This window comes from Hyaena hyaena, unplaced genomic scaffold (genome assembly GCF_003009895.1).
Source record: "Hyaena hyaena isolate Hyena2069 unplaced genomic scaffold, ASM300989v1 scaffold_5, whole genome shotgun sequence".
In the NCBI taxonomy this organism is placed as follows: domain Eukaryota; kingdom Metazoa; phylum Chordata; class Mammalia; order Carnivora; family Hyaenidae; genus Hyaena; species Hyaena hyaena.
In genome coordinates this window covers 6,703,096-6,723,525 of record NW_024080637.1, presented here as the reverse complement: position 1 = coordinate 6,723,525, position 20,430 = coordinate 6,703,096, and positions in this window count along the sequence as shown.

The window sequence follows — 20,430 nt, the reverse complement described above, 5'->3', positions numbered from 1 at the left end:
ACGTCTGACACACACACACACACACACACACACACACACACACACACATTTTATTTAGTGTATTTGGTTTTTGTTTTCTTTTGTTTTGTAACCTAATCTTAAGCATTTTCTGGAAGTTTTATTTTCTTGTTTCCTTTTTTTAATTTTTTTTAAATTTATTTATTTTTTGAGAGACAGAGCACAAGCGGGGAGGGGCAGAGAGAGAAGGAGACACAGAATCCAAAGCAGACTCCAGGCTCCGAGCTGTCAGCACAGAGTCCGTCACAGGGCTCAAACCCACAAACCGTGAGATCATGAACTGAGTCACCCAGGCGCCCCAACATTTAGTGTATTTGTTGAGCTGACATCCTGATCAGGCTTTCTACATGCAGGATCTCTAAGTCTCCAAATAATCCTGCAAGCTTGAGGTGATTATCATTTTATAAAGAAAAGGCTGAGGCTTAAGAGTATGAGAAGGGTACTTTGGTTGAATAGGTATCAGGGATGAATCACAATGTACAAATTCAGGTGGGCAAGTATATTAAACACCTCTTATGCCCCATTTCAGATCCCCTTGGCCTCACCTGCTGCTTATTTCACCACCACGGATCTTATTCGACTCCAGCAGGAATAAACTTAAGTGGGCTTCACCTCAGGCCCATGACTCCAGGTTCTCACCTGCGTCATGGCTTGTGTCTTGACCCCACTGGGTCCTGGGGCTGTTGGAACTTGTCAGCACCAGGACAGGAAGAGCCTAGAAGTGCGGGGGTGGGGAGTGGTTGATGCCTGGTGGGACACATTTTTGACCAATGGGGTCAACAACTGACGCTTCTCTCTTTTTCTCCTCAGAAAGACTCTCTTCAGACATTTCGTATTTAACTTCCTAACTCTCTTGTAGTATCGAGCAACAAGTACCTTCAGAAGTGGCCAATTTGGTAAAGCATCCTTGCAATGGTGCTCCTTCCTTCCTTGCTTTATAACCCCTATCCGTCACTCCTGGTTCTTGGACCCACACTTGCCAATGTAGGACTCATATGAGGAAGCTACGCTAAGGCACACTGGTACCACGAGTGGCCCCAGTGAGCAGCCCTCAGCTTGGAATTTTAGAACTAGACTGCCCGTCGGTCAGATGGCAACCGTCCCATCGCTGGTGGTAAAGGTGTGTGTTGGCGGGAGGTGATGTATTTCTTCTCTTGGAAACAGAAATAAATGTTATATCGGTATGTTAGTTATAATGATATAAAAGTTTTGGCTCAAACTGAGATAAGAATAAAAAATTACTAGTTTAACTAAAACAATGATTCTCAACTGTAGGATATTTTGCTCCGAGGGGTTATTGGCAATGTCTGAGGTCATTTTTGATTGCTATAACTTGGGGGGGGGGGTGCTACTGGAGTTTTCCTGGCCATCATACTTCTTAACACCCTATAGCGCACAGGAGACCCCTTCCCAACAAAGAATTTTCGAGTCCCAAATGTAGACTCTTGGTGTCAAGGTTAAAAAACTGAGCTCAAATGTTCAGATGTCCTTAACTTGTCTGCCCAAGTATGAGAAAGTAGATGAGCTCAGCTGCTGATGCTAATTCCGCCTGTACTGCTCTGAAGGAGAATGAACCAGTGAGAGGTGGAACGCCCCCCCCCCCCCCCCCCCCCCCCCCCCGCTTTGATAGAATGAGGGAAGCATGAGAGGGGAAGGAAAGCTGAGGAGCGTCTTGCTCTGATGGATAAGGATGGGGATGGAGGGTGAAGGGGACACTCTGCATGTGATCCTGGCTTTTTGCCGGTGTCCCCATAGCTGAGCCATCTCTACCACCCCCTGAGCAACACCCAGCACAAAGAGAGGGCTGCTGGAGCTGTGGGAGCATCTCACCCTGACTCTAGGATTGCTTTAATCTTTCTCTTTTGGATTTCCTAACAAACAGCCCTCTTGTCCTTTTTTTAATGCACCCGGTGTTAAGGGCTAAGATTGGCTGAAGCGACCGTGTGGGTAAGGGAGACCTGGCCTAGGCTGCCGGCACTTGCCCAGGGTAGGCCAGAGCCATCCTGCAACAAACGGGACGCAAGACTCATATAAGTGTCCCCCCTACCAAAATTTGATTATAAAAATTTGTAAACCGACTGCATGCATTTTAAAAGACAAAACGAGATTTCAAAGTCTTTATAAACTGAGGGGGCTAGTCCCAGATACTCAGTAGTTAGCAGTACTTGGGAGACAAGGTGCAGAAGCATGGCTTGGACTGCATTCTGTTGCATGCCCTGTCTGATAGAGAGGTTAAGTGATTCGGCCTTGATCATCCAGCCCGGTGGAGATCAGGCCAGTGGTGTGCTGGAGCATTCTTGAACCAGTTCATGAGAGCCGGTTGTTAGATTTTCAGGAATCCTGTGAGCCAGTTAGTAAATCCAGCCATTATCAAAGTTAAATTAAAGAAATTATATGAACAATAAATTATTTTAACAAGAGGCAATAATGTTCAAAACATCACTTTCTAAATATTTCTCTACATTTCACCATTGCTTTCTAAATATTTCTCTACATTTCACCATTATCTATTCTCCTGAAGCCCTATCTATCATATACACATAGTGTGCTTCTGATACTCTTCCCAACCCAGTGATGTCACGTTGGTAGCTTAAAATTAGCAGTGATGGAATTAATTACATCACAGATACAGGCAAAAGCTACGTGTCTAGGATTGATTATAATAAATTGTCTCCACCAGAGCTGGCAATCTTTTTCTAGCTGCAACTCTGTTGCAACTAGTCAAATCTGCTGTTGTAGCACAAAAGCAGACATAGACAAAAGTATAAATGAATGACAGGCTGTATTCAAATAAAGCTTTATTTATAAAAATAGGCAGAGGGCCAGATTTGGCCATAACTCACCACCATTTACCAGCCCCTGGTCTAGATTTAAGAAAGTGATGGGGAAAACGAACAGGTTAAATATAAAAATACATGCTGTATCTGTAGTAGTAATATTGTGAATAACACAAAAAAGTTGAGGCAGTATTCTTTGAGTATTCAAAAACAACATCATGAACAAACAAGTCAAATCTTGACATATGTGATGATTTTTTCCCTTTTATCTTCCTCCTTAACTTAAAGGAAAGTATTAACAACACTCATATCCAAATTATCCTATTTCTAAATTGTAAACATAGGTAGGCTCAGGAAAAGTATTTGGCAAAAAAGCAATGAAAGCATCCTGTGAGAACTAATTGGCAATATGGAATTTGCAATAAGGAATATTTTATATTTTACTGTCATTTGTAAATGTTTTACTACACATCCTTGATATCGGTAAATTTTATAACAAACTTACAGTCTTTTTTTCCCTAGAGATCCAGTGATTAAACTTTAGGTTCAGATCCAGCTCTCTCTGCAAAGCCCACAGGGAGCCACAAGCTTTCCAAAACTCAGCTGTCCAGGGCTACCACCATGATTCCCAGCATACCTGACAGCTACCTGCAGCTACGCTGTCTTATTTGCATAACCCCCACTCACCTTTGAACAAAAATTGACAGAAGGTTAGTACCTTGGCTTTGCAGATATCAAATTAATCTTTAGAATTTTATCTTTTTTTTTAAATAGACATTAAACTGTATGAGATGCCTTTTCTTGATTTAATGAGAAATCGCGTGATCTTTCTACTTTAGCCCAGTAAAGATGCTATGCAGTAAAAGATTAACTCTGCAGGTCTGACTTGTCTAAATCCTGCACATTTTAAATGAAAGTTTGCCTCTTGTCTGGTTACTGGAAGATCCCTTCTAAGCCCTTGGAATATCCTGCCTGTTAAGAGAGTCCTTGTTTACCTGAGGCTTTGGGCCACACCAGATAATTTATGCTAACAATGTGATTCTGTTGGAAACCTTGGGTCATATGGTATCAGTTTCACCTCTGGAGGGACTGGAGATGGAAGCTGTCAGTCTTCCCAGTATGATCAACCATCAGAAGCTCTGGACATCAATGCTGGGTGAGTGTTTCTCCATCTTGCCACCCATTTCTACCCGGAGAATTAAGCAAGGTCTGTAAACTTCACGGAGGGAGGACAATTAAAGGCTTGTACTTGGTCTCACCTACATCCTGCCCTATGTCCCTTTTCTTTGCTGAAATTACTCTGTATCCTTTCACTGTAATACGTTTTCAACTATATCCTTTTAACTGTAATTGAACCAGAGGGTAGTGTTGGGAACCAGTGAACACAGATGGCAAACTGCTTGACTTCTGTTGCATTTCATTAGCTAATATTGTTGAGAATTCTGGGAATTTTTAGATTTATGTCCATAAGTGAAATGGACCTATACTTTTCTTTTACGGTCTTTATCCAGCTTTCAAATTAAGGTTATATAGCTTCATAAAATTAATTGAGAGGCACTCTCTCTTTTGCTATTTTCTGGACATCTTGTACAAGGCAAGTATTATCAGTTTGGTTAAAACTTCTGTAAAGATTGGTTAAACCCTTTTGAAAGTTTGGTTAAACCCTTTTGTAAAGTTATGTGAGGCTAGGATTATTTTGGTGGGAAAGATGTCAGGTTAGAGTTTCAATTTTTAAATGGGCTTTGGTCTTTGCAAATTTCTCTTGCTTTTTACCAATTTCAGTATCTTGATATTTGTCAGAAATGTACATGTCATCTAAGTTTTTTTAAATGTTTAGTTATTTATTTTTGAGAGAGAGAGAGAGAGAAAGAGAGAGCAGGGGAGGGGCAGAGAGAGAGTGGGAGACAGAATCTCAAGCAGGCTTGGAGCTGTTAGCACAGAACCAGATGCAAGGCTCGAACTCACAAGCCGTGAGATCAAGTCATCTAAGTTTTTAATTTATGAACATGCTGTTCAAATGCCATTTTATTTTTAAAATCTCTGTTGTGTCTGTTCTTTTTTTAAAAAATGTTTATTTATTTTGAGTGGGAGAGGGAGAGGCAGGGTATAGAGAGAGAGTGAGAGAGAGAATATCCCAAGCAGGCTCTGCACTGTCAGTGTGGAGCCCCACACGGGGCTCGATCTCATGACTATAAGATCATGACCTGAGCAAAAATCAAGGGCTGGATGCCCAACCGACTGAGCCACCCAGGTGTCCCTCTGTTATGTCCATTCTTACTAATGTTTATTTGAAATTTTTTAAATCAGATTTTGTTAGAGATTTATTAATCTCAATAATCATTCCAAGGAAAAAGATTTTGAGTCGTTTGTTTTTTCCTTTTAGCTCTCCATTGGCTCCCCCGTCCGCCCCACGCTACCAATTCATTCTGTTCTTTCCTTTTTTTTTAAATTTATTTATTTATTTATTTTATTACAAATAGTTTATTGTCAATTTGGTTTCCCTATAACACCCAGTGCTCATCCCCACAAGTGCCCTCCTCCATGCCCATCCCCCTTCCCCTCCCCACATCCATCAGTCCTCAGTTTTTGTCAGCATTCAAGAGTCTCTCATGGTTTGCCTGTCCCCCTTTCCCCCACCATTTCTCCCATTCTTCTCCCCCATGGTCCTCAGTTAAGTTCCTCCTAATCCTCCTATATGTGCAAACATATGATATTCGTCCTTCTCTGCCTGACTTATTTCCATTCTGTTCTTTCCTTATCTTTATGATTTCCTTGTGAGGGGGCTCATTCTATTATCCTTTCTCTCATTATATATTTGAATCTTTCATTCATTTGTTCATTCTTTCTTGTTTTATTAAAAAATGTATTTGTTCTTAGTAGTGTTTCAGCTGTGACACACATTATGCTTTCATTGTTATTCAATTCTAAATATTTTATAATCTCCCAAGTGATTTCTTCTTCAACCCAAGACTTACCTGACAGCGTATCTTAAAGTTTCAAGGTATAAGGGATTTTTTAGCTAGCATTTTGTTCCCAAATTTCTAATTTAATGATGATGTACATGTCAGTCGTTATTAGTACAGTCACAGAGCTGTGTATCCAGCCCCATTATCTAATTTTAGGATACTTTCATCACCACGGAAGAAACCTTGTACCTATCAGCAGTCATTCCCAATCCTATCACCACCTCACAATCCCTGACAACCACTAATCTACTCTGTCTTTATACAGTGGTCTATTCTGGGTATTTCATATAAGTGGAAAAGTATATAGGTTTTTAAAACTTTTTCAATATATGGTTTTAAAGACTGGCTTCTTTCACATAGCGTAATGATTTCAAGATCCAGCCATAATGTAGCATGTATCAATGTGTCGTTCCTTTTTATTGCTTACTAATATCCCATCGTGTGGATATACTACAATTTGTTTATCATACCCCAGTTAACAGAATTTAGGTCCTTTCTACTTCTTGGCCATTATGGACTATGCTGCTATAAACATCCATGTACAGGTTTTGTGTGAACATGTTTTAATTTCACTTGGGCATATACCTAGAAGTAGAATTGCTGGGTCACACGGTTCCTTTCCTGAACTAAGGCTTTAAAATCTGTGTTCTTTGTTGTGTGTGGCTACTGAGGCCTCTGCTTGGTTGCTTGAGCAGTTAGCTAATGATTACACAGATTTCCTTAACTGCCTGGAACAAATCAGTCTCTCAGACTTTGCTGAGGGGCTCTGTGTGAATGTCGGCTCCTGCCTCCAACACTGAGCCAGACAGGTGACAGCTCTTAGGCTTCACTTCCCGCTTGTGCAGAGCCTCGAGGTCAGCCAGAGATAAAGACGAGGGCCTTCTTGGGTCTTGTATGCACCTACAGCCCCACGCACGCACATGGCCTTCTGGATTTCCAGGAATACGATGCAGCTTTGCGAGACGTCCCTTGGACATCTCATTCCTCGATATTATCTTCTTAATTGTCTTGGTCAGCTTTTTATCACCCTAACCTTGCATCACCTCAGACAACTGTAGTGTTAAAGAATTGCCACTGATATTTTGACAAATGCCCCGCTTTTATTGAGTGAACTCTGACTCAGGTCAAATAAAACCAAGACCCAAGAATGGGGCTTTCCAAGGAAGACATTAGACAAGTCAAATAATGGCAGTTCTCTGAGGATAGGACTTTTTTTGAAGAGCTCCAAACCCATTCTTCCACATCCGGTGGCTACTTGATGGCTGTTTTTCACAGCGGCCATGGTCACGAAGCTGACTTTCTGGTGGAGCTGGGTGAGGGGCATGGGAATAGAGAGAGTTAAAACATCACAAAGCTCTTCCCAAGATTCAGCTGTTTTTCTTGAATAGACACTTTTCAGATTATTACAAACTGTTCGCTGGTGAATTTAAAGAATTCTAGGAAAAAAAGTTGATTTTGACAATTTTTACTATTGTTCTCATCACCTTTATAAAGGAGTGGGTTTTCCAAGGTCCTTACCCTTCCTTCCTTTCCAGAAGCACTTCTGACTCATTTATATTAAATGTGATTATTTTCTATGTTTAGATACTTCAGTCATATTTTTGCACATTAATCACTTCCAAGCCTTCTTCATACCTCCTTTACTATCTTTCATTAGCTAGGTTAATCTTTTCTTGCTAATTCAAAGTTATATATCCATTTTATTTTATTTTGTTTGTTGCTTCTAACTCATTTTATTTTTTCATATCAACTTATTAAGCTTATACATACTATCCTATTGAACAAGAAAATACCCTAGCACGTTCTCTAGAATTTTATTTCTGTATTGTTATTATATACATTGTTCTGATACCTGCTCATTTAGAAAATGATAAACTTTACAGAACAAAGTTAGTCGTTCTTATTTTCCTTAGCTCATGGCATTTTCCTGGCTTCATTTCTCTTCTTGCTGAAGAAATTCCTGTGATAATGTTTTCAAGATGTATCTCTGTGGCAAACCTTCCAATGGCTATATGTGCCTCATAATATCTCAAATTTATTTTACCCTCATGTTTAAATATTGATTTAACAGAACGTGAAATTCAGTCATTTTCCCTCACCAGTTGACAAATATTATTCCCTTTTCTACTTGCTTCCAATGGTTCTTATCATTATTTTATCCTTTCGTAGATAATCTGCTCATCTCTCTAGGTGGGACTATACATTGTGCTGTGTTGTGTTGTTGTATTGTATTGTATTGTATTGTATTGTATTGTATTGTATTGTATTGTTTTAGAGAAGTTTTAGGTTCCCAGCAAAACTGAAAGGAAGGTACAGAGATTTCTCCTGTACCCCTGCCCCACGTATGCATAGTTTCCTCCATTATCAATATCCCCTATCAGAATGGTTCATTTGTTATAGGTGATAAACCTTCACTGACATATCATAATCATCTGAAGTCCATGGTTTACATTAGGTTTCACTCTTAATGTTGTATCTTCTTTGGGTTTGGACAAATGTGTAATGACATGTATCCACCATTATAGTATCATACAGAGTACTTTCAATGCCCCCCCCCAAATTCTCTGTGTTTCCTCTATTCACCCCACCCCAAATCCCTGGAAACCCCTGATATTTTCACTGTCTCCATTTTGCCTTTTCTAGAGTGTCATATGGTTCAAATCATACAATATGTAGCCATCTGAGATTGGCATCTTTCACCTAATACTACACATTTAAGGTTCCTCCATGTCCTTTCATGGCTCCTTCCTTTTTAGCACTGAATAGTATATTCCATTGTCTGGATGTATCACAGTTTCTTTATCCATTCACCTACTGAGAGAAATCTTGGTTGCTTCCAAGTTTTGGCAGTTGTGAATAAAACTGCCATAAATATCTGTGTGCAGGGTTTTGTGTGGACTTAGGTTTTCAAATCCTTTGGGCAGATACCAAGGAGCAGGATTACTGGATTGTATGGTAAGGCTATGTTTAGTTTTTGTTTTGTTTTGTTTTGTTTTTTTAATTTTTTTTAAATTTTTTTTTAATGTTTTATTTATTTCTAGGAGAGAGAGAGACAGCGTGAGCAGGGGAGGGTCAGAGAGAGAGGGAGTCACAGACTGAAACAGGCTCTAGGCTCTGAGCTGGCAGTCAGCACAGAGCCCGACGTGGGGCTCAAACCCACAAACCGCGAGATCATGACCTAAGCGAAAGTCGGACGCTTAACCGACTAAGCCACCCAGGCGCCCCGGCTATGTTTAGTTTTTTAAGAAGCTGCTACACTGTCTTCAAAAGTGGGCGTACCATTCTGCATTCCCACCAGCAAAGAATGAGAGTCTTACTGTGCACCCTCCCCAGTATTTGGTGGTGTCAGTGTTCCAGATCTTGGCCTTTCTAATAGGCCTATGGTGGTATCTCATTGTCATTTTAACTTGCAATTCCCTAATGACATACAATGTGGATCATCTTTTTATATACTTATTTGTCATCTGTATGTCTTCTTCGATGAGGTGTCTGTTAAGGTTTTTGCCCATTTTCTAATTGGATCGTTTGTTTTCTTCTTATTGAGTTTTAAGAGTCCTTTGTATATTTTGGTAACAGTTGGTTATCAGATGTGTATTTTGCAAATATTTCTCCCAGTCGGTAGCTTGTCTTCTCATTCTCCTGACAGCATCTTTTGCAGAGCAGAAGTTTTTGATTTTAATAAGTCCAGCCTATTCTTTCTTTCATTGATTGTATCTTTGGTGTTATATCTAAAAAAAATCATCAACAAACCCAAAGTCACCTAGGTTTTCTGCTATGTTATATTCTGGAAGTCTCATCTTTTTGTGTTTTACATTAGGTCTGTGATCTACTCTGAGTTAATTTCTGTGAAAGGGGTAAGGTCTGTGCCTAGATTCTTTTTTTTTTTTTTTTTGCATGTGGCTGTCAGTTTTTTCAGCACCATAGTCGAGGAGACTGTCTTTTCTCCTTTGTATTGTCTTTGTTCCTGTGTCAAAGATTACTTGACTATATGTATGTGATTCTATTTCTGGGCAGATCCCTATTTCTTTCCATTGATACTTGTCTATTCTCTGCCAATACCACACTGTCCTACCATTGTAGCTTCATAGTAAGTCTTGAATTTGGGTAGTATCAGTCATATGACTTTGTTCTTCTCCTTCAGTATTATGTGACATCTGCTTTTTCTCTCTGGAAACTTACAGAAATTTCTCTTTGTGACTAATCTTAAACTTCACGATAAGATGACTAGGTGTGTTTTGTATTTTTTGTTTAATGTTTATTTATATTTGAGAGAGACAGAGTGTGAGTTGGGGAGGGTAGAGAGAAGGGAGAGACACAGAATCTGAAGCAGGCTCCAGGCTCTGAGCTGTTGGCACCGAGCCCAATGCAGGGCTCAGACTCACGAGCCGTGAGATCATGACCTGAGCCGAAGTCGGATGCTTAACCGACTGAGCCACCCAGGCACCCTTAGGTGTGGTTTTTTAAATTTCCCTTTAAATCTGAAGGCTTACATATTTCTCTAATTACAGTGGTTTTTAATCGGGATTTTATGAAAATCCTTTTCCCTTTATTTGTTTCCCTCCTACGTCTGCGAATCAGGACAGGCTAGGTCATGCTGCAATAACTGATGACCCTCCCCGCACTGCATCCTTTGATACTCGTTCAATTGAATCTTTTCCCTTAAGTTGGTGTTTCATCTTTCCTAATGAACTCTTACTCTCCTAGGGGTTTTAGCCCCTGTCCTGGTGATGACTGCCTGACAGAAGAGCCTAAAAAAAACAACCTGTGCTCTATGTGATGAATTGGGAGAGAAAGGTGTGGAGAGCTACCGAAGATTGCAGAGAGCGGCTGTGTTATACTGTGCATTGGTGCCCTGGCACTGCTCATTGTCAAACACTGTTCTCTTTAGCTACAACTACCCAGTCCTTGGAGATATGGAGAGAGATGGCAGAAGGGGGACCACTGAGGACTGGCCAGTCTGCCTGAAACTCAGTTAACCTTGCCACTCTAGGCTGGTTTAACCAGTAGTGATGGGCTGGGTACTGCTTTTTTTTTTTTTTTTTAATAAGAGGGAGTGAAACAGTCTATCGGTGGGATGTATGGGACAGCAAAGGACACATGGAAACACGTAGTCCACGCTCTCTCCAGTCCCCAGTGCCCAACCATCTTCTCTTAGGTGTTGTCACTCTGTCCTGGGCCTTCATGACACCTCCTCACCCTCTGTTGCCCAGGAAGTTACCATGGTGTTCCCATTAATTTGACAGATTGACCAACCACCTTGGCCCCTGGGTGTTTCCAGGTGTCTCTATCCTGTTAGGAACAGACTTTAACATTTCCCTCCAAATTGATCACTGTGGGGAGGAGGGCAGCGGGGGGGGGGGGGGGNAGGAAATTAGGTGAGATCCACATTAGCCTGTGCCTGAGTTCACTGAACTGTGTCAATGTCAACTTTTCGTTTTTGATAAGGTGATGTGGTTGAGGGGGGGGGGGGGGGGGAGCGGGGGGGGGGGGGGTAGCTGATGCCCAACCCTTTATTTCTATTCTTCTTTTTCTATTCAGAAAATATTTATTTAAACTTACCCATATGTTTACCAGTTTCATTGCCACTATGTCTGCTTGCATTTTAGACATTCCTCCTGAGAGCATTTCCTTCGTCCTGAAAATTTGAAAAGGAATTTTAATGAAGTCTGTGATCTTAAACTCAGCTTTTGTTTATTCAGGAATACTTTCTTTCATCCCCATTCTTTTCTTTTAGGAATATTTGATACATTCTTTTTCTTCTTAAGTTTTTATATATTTATTTTGAGAGAAAGAGAGAGAGTGTGCACACAGGCAGGGAAGGGGCGGCGGGGGGCAGGGAGAGAACTCCAAGCAGGCTCTGCACTGTCAGCACAGAGCCCGATGCAGGGCTCAAACTCATGAACAAAACCACGAGATCATGACCTGTGCTGAAATCAAGAGTCAGACGCTCAACCAACTGAGCCGCCCAAGCGCCCCTATCCCCATTCTTAAAAGACAGTTGGGCTGAGCACACCGTTCCTGATTGCCATTTATTTTTTCCCTTGGTACTTTGAAGGCATTATCCTGCTACCTTCTGAGGACTCTGCCATTGCAGTTGGTGCCTCACCTAGATCTCCATGACTTCTGGTGCATCCATTCCCCAACTTCCAGGGTGACTACTCACAGCTCAGAGCTCCCTTTTCCCTTGGAGAATTACCCTCAGCCAAAGGATGCTGCTTTGCCTGGAAATGCCTGGGAAGTGACCTGTACCCAGGAACTGAATGATATGAGTGTACTAATGGTTGACCCCTCTTTGCCTCAAATTGATATAACTCAGTGGTGCCTTCATGATCCAGAGCATCCTCATGGGATCAGGGAAAGCCTGGACTTCATCTGAAATGACATTTTACTTATCGTCTTCCCTTGCCCTGTCCTGCTTTCCTATTCCTTAGAGGTTCTCCTGAGAGCACTCTGTCAGTAAATCATGTCCTGAAGGATCATGCCTCACTCAGGCTCTGTTCCTAGGAAAGCTGCCTCCTGATTGCTGTCACTATGGTTCTCACTTCTTTGTAGGTGATTGTATCTTCCCTCTGACTTTTCTTTTCTTTGCTTGCTTGCTTTTACTTACTTCCTGTCCCCCCATGCCTACTTGAAAATCTCTTTTTCTTGTTTTGTGTGTGTCTCTGTGTGTGTTCCATAGCCTCACTAAAAAGCGTACTGATGACTTTTTGTAAATGTTACTCTGAATTGCTTTAACTTCTCTTTCCTGTCTTCAAATAACATGTTCTCATATTTTTCAAATCCTTTGATCTGTATGGCATCCCAAAGTATTTCTTTATATGTCATTCTAGTTTATTAATTCTTTCTTCAGGGGTTCCTAATCTGCTATTTAAACCACCCCCTGAGTCTTTAATCCAACCGTTATGTATTTATTTTCTAAAAGTTCTGTTTGGTTCTTTAAAAATCATTTTGGATAACCCGTGAATGCTTTTTTTTGTGTTTAATAATCCAGGAAGACAAATACTTAATAGCTTGCTGGTAGAAGCTGATCTTTGTCTTGAGGGTTCCCTGGCTCCTGTGAATGAATTAAACTTTTAACACATAGTTATAATTATTTAAATAGTCTGTATTTGATAATTCCACTATCTGAATTCTTAAGGATTTCAATGTTTTTCTGCTGACTCTCACCCATGGTGGTTTGTTTCTTTGTACCACTCGTGGCGGTAATCTTTGCATGCTCATATCAGTTTTATCCTAATCTATGGAAATCCTCAAGGTCTAAATATTTTTCTTTTCTAAAAGTTCTGTTTGGCTCTTTTTGCAAATGCACACAATCACTGTTGACACCAAGATACGGGGATACCTTTTCAGAGAGGAATTACTATTGCTTCTTCCGGAAGCTGGAAGTCACTGCCGACATGGGACCACTTCCATATCCTTCCAGGAGTCTGTGTCTTAATGCAGGAACCTCAGAATCAGCTGCTCTGTCCCATAGCATGTTCAGGACTTCCTTGCACAGTCACAGAACTGATATGGCATTTTCCCTCAGGGCTGCTCTAACTTTTCCATTTGCCCAAACTATTTTGCCCAGTTCCCTATTTTGGTTTCACCCAATATTTTTTATGTGTGTGTACACTTACACGTGAATGTTTGGAGATTTTTCTTTATCTCCTATGAAAGTAGTGCATTAAAATAGCTTTTTCAGGGGCACCTGGGTAGCTCAGTGGATTAAACGTCTGACTTTGGCTCAGGTCATGATCTCATAGTTCATGGGTTCGAGCTCTGCATCAGGCTCTCTACTGTCAGTATGGAGCTTGCTTTGGATCCTCTGTCTGCCTCTCTCTCTGCCCCTCTCCCTTGTGCACTCTCTCTCTCTCTTTCAAAACTAAATAAATAAACATTTAAGCTAATAAAATAGTTTTTTCATGGAAAAGCTAGCTGTTTTGTGAACAAAAGGCTGGCATGCTGCTAGAAATGAATTTCTTAACTTTTTTTCTACTATTCAAAATTCCAAGCATGCAGGAAAAGTAAAGGACAATTCAGTGAAATCCCATATACCATCACCTATGTTCACGTACTACAATTTTGCCGTCTGTCCTCGTTTTCCTTCTCTTTTTTAATGATTTTGTGAGCTCATTCTTTAAACTTAAATTATATTTTTTTATTTTTTTAAATTTATTTTAAGAGGGAGAGAGATAGTGCGAGCAGGGGAGGGGCAGAGGGAGAGAGAGAATCCCAAGAAGGCTCCACTGATGGCAAGGAGCCCAATGCAGGGCTCGACCTCACGAACCATGAGATCATGACCTGAGCCGAAGTTGAATGTTCGACTGACTGAGCCACCCAGGTGCCCCTAAATATATTTACTTTAAAGAGAAGCTTTATATCAACTCCATGAAATGGAAAACCATGATCTCTTACCATTAATAGAATGTAGCTGTACTAATAAATACAATGAAAATCAAAGTCATTAAAATTAAGAAAATAAATGATAAAATATATATAAAAGTAATAATTGATTTGTACAAATACATATCTAAAATACTTTTTAGTGAGAATAATGAAACAACACATGATCAATCAGTAACACAGATATATTAAACTCATTGTCATTTTTAACATTTATCATTTATTTTTGAGAGAGAGAGAGTGTGTGAGTGGAGGAGGGGCAGAGAGAGAGGGAGACACAGAATCTGAAGCAGGCTCCAGGCTCTGAGCTGTCAGCACAGTCCAACACAGGCTCGAACTCATAAACCATGAGATCATGACCTGAGCCGAAGTCGGACACTTAACTGACTACGCCACCCAGGTGCCCCTCATTGTCTTTTTATTTAAGATAAAGATTTGTTTCTAGAATGATAAAATGATTCTGTTGTCTGGTTTCAGTGCTATCGCACCAGGAATCCCAACTCCCAACACATATCTGCAATAGGAAAGGAAGGGCAAAACATTTAATCCCTTTCTAGATGTCAGTGAAACATGTTTATACCTACTTTGCATTATAAACAATTGTCAGCTTCTGAAGTGATGGTTATTGTATCACTGAAAATAACAGAAGTCCTGGGGGTCTGAAATACTACGGGCAGCCTGTGTAACATGGTGTATCATAGGTCCACGCAGGTTTCAGTGATCTGCAGGAGGTCACAGAGAACTGAGCATATAGTCATACTCACAGCTGTGCTTTCACAGCGAAAGAATATAAAACAAAATAAGCAAAAGGAAAAGGCACACGGGGCAAAAGACCAGAGAAAAACAGTCCAGAGAAGAAGTTGTGACAACATGTACGAAATATTGTCTTTCAAGGAAGCTCATCAAAGACTCAGTACCTAAGGTTTGTTTGGGTTTTTTTACTGGAGGCTGATCACATAGGCATCTGTCTAGTACACATCGAGATTCCAGATTCCCAGAAGGAAAGCAGGTGTTCCGCATAAGGTATTCAGCAGGCGTTCACATTGTTTCATAAACAGTTTGTGCATAGTGAACCTCTATCATTAGTGGTGGGAACCCTTCTAAATTCCAAGTGTGTTGGTCTTATCCTAAAGTGATAATAACTATGAAATGATAGTTTTAGTGTGCTTCTTTTTTAAGTTTATTTACCTCTTGGGGGGGAAGCAGAGAGAGAGAATCCCAAGCAGGCTCCAGGCCATCAGTGCAGAGCCCAGTGCAGGGCTCAAACCCACAAACCATGAGATCATGACCCAAGCCGACACCAGGGGTCAGATACCCAACTAACTGAGCCACCCAAGGACTCCAGTTTTTGGTGTGCTTTTTATATGTAATACAAATTGAAAGAAATATATAACTATTAAAATTTTAAATATTAATGTTTATACCATCTCATACCGATTGGGATAGCTAGTATAAAAACAAAACCAAGGGGTGCCTGGGTGGCTCAGTCGGTTAAGCATCCAACTTCGGCTCAGGTCATGATCTCATGATTCATGGATTTGAGCCCCGCACCAGGCTCTGTGCTGACAGCTAGCTCAGAGCCTGGAATCTGTTTTGGATTCTGTATCTCCCTTTCTCTCTGACCCTACCCTGCTCATGCTGTCTCTCTCAGAAATAAATAAAAAACACTAAAAGAATTTTTTTAAAAAGACCTATGTTCATAGCAGCGATATTCACAATAATAACTAAAATATGCGAGGAACCCAAGTAACCATTAAATAGATGAGGGATAGGTAAAATGTGCTATATACATACACTGGAATATTAATCAGCCTTAAATTAGTAATGAAATTCCTCAGTATGCTACAACATGGATGAACCTTGAGAACATAATGCTACGTGAAATAAGTCAGTCATAAAAAAGACAAATACTGTATGATTCCATGTATATGAGGTATGTGGAGTGGTGAGATTCATAGACACAAAACGGTGGTGGTTGCCTGGGGCTGAGGGGCATGGGGAGATATTGTTTAATAGATATAGTTTCAGAATTGCCAGATGAAAAGAGTTACATGAGTGGATGATGATGATGGTTGTACAATAGTGTGAATGTTCTAAATGCCACTGAATTGTATGCTTAAAAATGTTTATGGTGGTAAATTTTATGTACACAATAAAACTTTACCACAATAAAAAATCAAAAGTAAAAAAGTAATAGGAACAGTGACTATATAAAGCATATCGTTCCAATAACTGTTTACATAATAACTCTATTTTTTAAAAAAGTAAAGGGTTGGAGAAAGATGCACTATGCTAACACTAATGAAAAGAAAGCTGGGATGGGATGGTTTGCTCAGACAGAGCAAACTTCAGAGCAAGAAAAATTACCAAGGATAAAGAGGAGCATTACATAATGATAAGGGATCAATTCTCTAAGAAAACACAACAGTCTTTAATGTGTATATGCCTAACAACAGAGCATAAGATGCATGAGGCAAAAACTGATAGAACTGAAAGAGGAAATAGATGAATCCACTATTATAGTCGGAGACTTTAATATCCTTCTATGAGAAATGGACGGATCTAGCAGGTAGCAAATCAGTAAGGACATAGTAGAACTTAACAGCACCATTGGTCAAGTGGACATAATCGACACACATAGACTACTTCATCCAACAACAGTGGAATATACATTCTTCTCAAACTTAATGGAACATTCACCAAAATAGACCACATTTTGGGTCATAAAATATACCTTAACAAATTTAAATGAATAGAAACTATACAATATATGCTCTCAAGCCACACTGGAATCAGACTAGAAATCAATTAGAGAAAAATACCTAGAAAATTAGAAAAGAAGAAAGATCTAAAATCTGTAATCTAAGCTTCTACTTTAGGAAACCAGAAAAAAAGAGAGAGAAAATTAAATCTAAAGTAAGCAGAAGAAAATACCTAATAAAAATTAGAACAGAAATCAATGAAATTGGAAACAGAAATTCAATAGAGGAAATCAAGGAAGCCAAAGATCAGAGGTTTATTGATAAACTCCTAGACAGGCTAATTAAGGAAAAAAGAGAGATGACACAAATTTTTAGTATCAAAAATGAAAGAGGGCACATTACTACAGTTCCCAGGGATATTAAAGGAATATTATAAACAGCTCTATGCCCACACATGTGATAACCAAAATAAAATGGACTAATTCTTTGAAAGACACAATGTGTGAAAACTCACACCAGAAGAAATAAACAATCTGAAGAGATTTATATCTATTAAAGAAATTGAATCAAGGGGCACCTGGGTAGCTCACTTGTTTAAGCTACTGACTTCAGCTCAGGTCATGATCTCGCAGTTCATGGGTTCAAGCGCCACATGGAGCTCTGTGCTGACAGCTCAGAACCTGGAGCCTACTTTAGATTCTGTGCCTCCCTCTCTCTCTGCCCCTTCCCCCATCTCGAAAATAAGTAAACATTAAAAACATTTTTTTAAAGAAAGGAAGAAATTAAATAAAAAACTTTTGAAAAACAGAAAATGCACCAGGCCCAAATGAACCCCCTGGGTTCACTGGTGGGTGAGAAGAAAGTATACAAATTCTCCACAATCTTGTCCAGAAATTAGAAGCAGAGGGAATAACTCCTAATTCATTCTATGAAACCAACATCACCCTAATACCAAAACCAGACATTATAAAAAAAGAAAATTAGAGACCAACATTTTTATGAATAGAGATGCAAAAATCCTCAACAAAATATTAGCAAGTTGAAGCCAACAATGTATATAAAGAATTACATGCCATGACCAAGTGAGACTTATTCCACATATATAAGGCTTGTTCAACATTCAAAAATGAATTAATATGATCCATTACATCAGCAGATTAAGGAAAAATCACATGATTATAGCAATACATGCAGAAAAAGTATTTGACTAAATCTAACACCCATTAACGATAAAAAAAATCTCAGAAAAAGGAATAGAGGAAACTTCTCAATTTGATAAAGAACATCTACAAAAAAACTACAGCTAACATCATACATAATGATGAGAAACTAGATGCTTTCCCACCAAGATAAGGAACAAGGCAAGGACACACCCTGTTGGTTTACAACCTGGCCCTTTTACACAGAGGGCAAGGAGAGACTGCAAAAGAGGCAGACTATTCCAGATTGGTAGGTGGCAGTTTCAGTAAGCAGGGGAACTTACTTATGAGGCTTGTCTTGGGCAACCACAAGAGAAGTAGATCTCTGCACCTGCCAGCCAGAATCTTAAAAGTTATATAAAGGCCTTAACTGGGTTCCGTCATGTATACCATCCAGATGGTCTCCACAGCACATTACTATGTGAAGGCTGTGTCCTTGGGCAGCTTCTAGCACAGGGAAGGCAAATGGCACACACATTCCAAATATGGGGGAGGTAGTAAAGGAGCCCCTGATTTCCCAGGCCCAGCTTGCAGGTCAACTGGCAGTCATGTCCTCCCAATAACCTCTGCCAACATCCCTTCTAACACCACCCTTTTTCAACATCATACTGGAAGTCCTAGAGAATGCAGTAAGACACAAGAAACGGAAATAAAAATGTATGCAGATTGGAAAGGAAGAAATACAAGTTTCTTTGTTCACAGATTACAATATTGAAAATCTGAATTAATTGGCCAAAAAAAAAACCCTCCCAGAACTAATAAGTGATTATAGTAAAGTTGTAGATACAAAGTTAATATACAAAAGTCAATTGCTTTTTTATATAACAGCAACGAGCAATTGGAATCGGAAATTAAAGTCATATTACCATTTACATTAGCACGCCCCAAAATGGAATATTAGATATAAATTTAACCAAATATGTGAAAAACCTATACAAGGAAAACTTTGGTGAAATAAGTCAAAGAAGAACTTAAAAAATGGAGAGATATTCCATGTTCATGAATAGGAAGATTCAGTATTGTCAAGATGTCAGTTTTTCCCAACTTAATCTATAGATTCCACACAACCCCAAAGCAAATCCCATCAAGTTATTTTGTGGATATTGGCAAACTCATTCCAAAGTTTATATGGAGAGACAAAAGACCCAGAATAGCTAATGCACTACTGAAATTGGAGAACAAACTTGGAAGACTGACACTGCTCAACTTCAAGACTTACTATAACGATGCAGTAGTGATATAGACAGAAGAATAGACAAAAAGATCAATGGAACAGAAAAGAGTGCCCAGAAATAGACCCACACAAATATAATCAACTGATCTCTGCAAAGGAACAAAGATAATACAAAGGAGAAAAGACAGACTTCAGAAAATGGTGCTGGAACAATTGGACATCCACATATAAAAAAAATTAATCTGGGCACAGACCTTTCATAGAAATTAACTGAAAATGGGCCTTAGACCTACATGTAAAACACAAAACTATAAAACTGCTAGAATATAACACAGAAGAAAACCTAGATGACTTTGGGTTGGTGATGACTTTTTAGATACAACACCAAAGGCACAGTCTGTGAAAGAAAGAATTGGTAGGCTAGACTTTATTAAAATTTAAAACTTCTGCTCTGCAAAAGACATTGTCAAGAGACTGAGAAGACAAACCATAGACTGGGAGAAAATATTCACAAAAGACATAGCTGATGAAGGACCATTATCTAAAAGAAACAAAGAACTCTTAAAACTCAACAATAAAAAATGAACAAACTGATTTTAAAATGAGCAAAAGATTGGAACAGACACTTCGCCAAAGAAGACGTATGGACGGCAAATAAGCATATAAAAAGCTGCTCATTATCATATGTCATTAGGGAATTGCAAATTAAAGCAAGAGTGAGATACTATTACACACCTATTAGAATGGCCAAAATTCAGAACACAGACAACACCAAATGCTGGTGAGGACATGGAACAACAGTAACTCTCATTCATTGATGATAGGAATGTAAAACGATGCATCCACTTTAGAAGACAATTTAGCCACTTCTTTTTAAAATTAATCATACTCTTACCATAAGATCCAGCCGTTGTGCTCCTTGGTGTTTACCCAAATGGGTTGAAAACATGTCCACACAGAAACTTGTGTGGAGTTGTTATGGCACCTGTTTTAATCCATTCATGCTGCTATAACAGAATACCATAGCTTGGGTGGGTCACAACAGAAATTTATTTCTCACAGTTTTGGAGGCTGGGAAGCGCAAGATCAAGACACCAGCATATCTGGTATCTAGTGAGGGTCCACTTGCTGGTTCCCAGAGAGTCAGTCACCTTCTTCTTGTGTCCTCACACGGATGAAGAGGTGAAGGAGCTCTAACTCATTCATTAT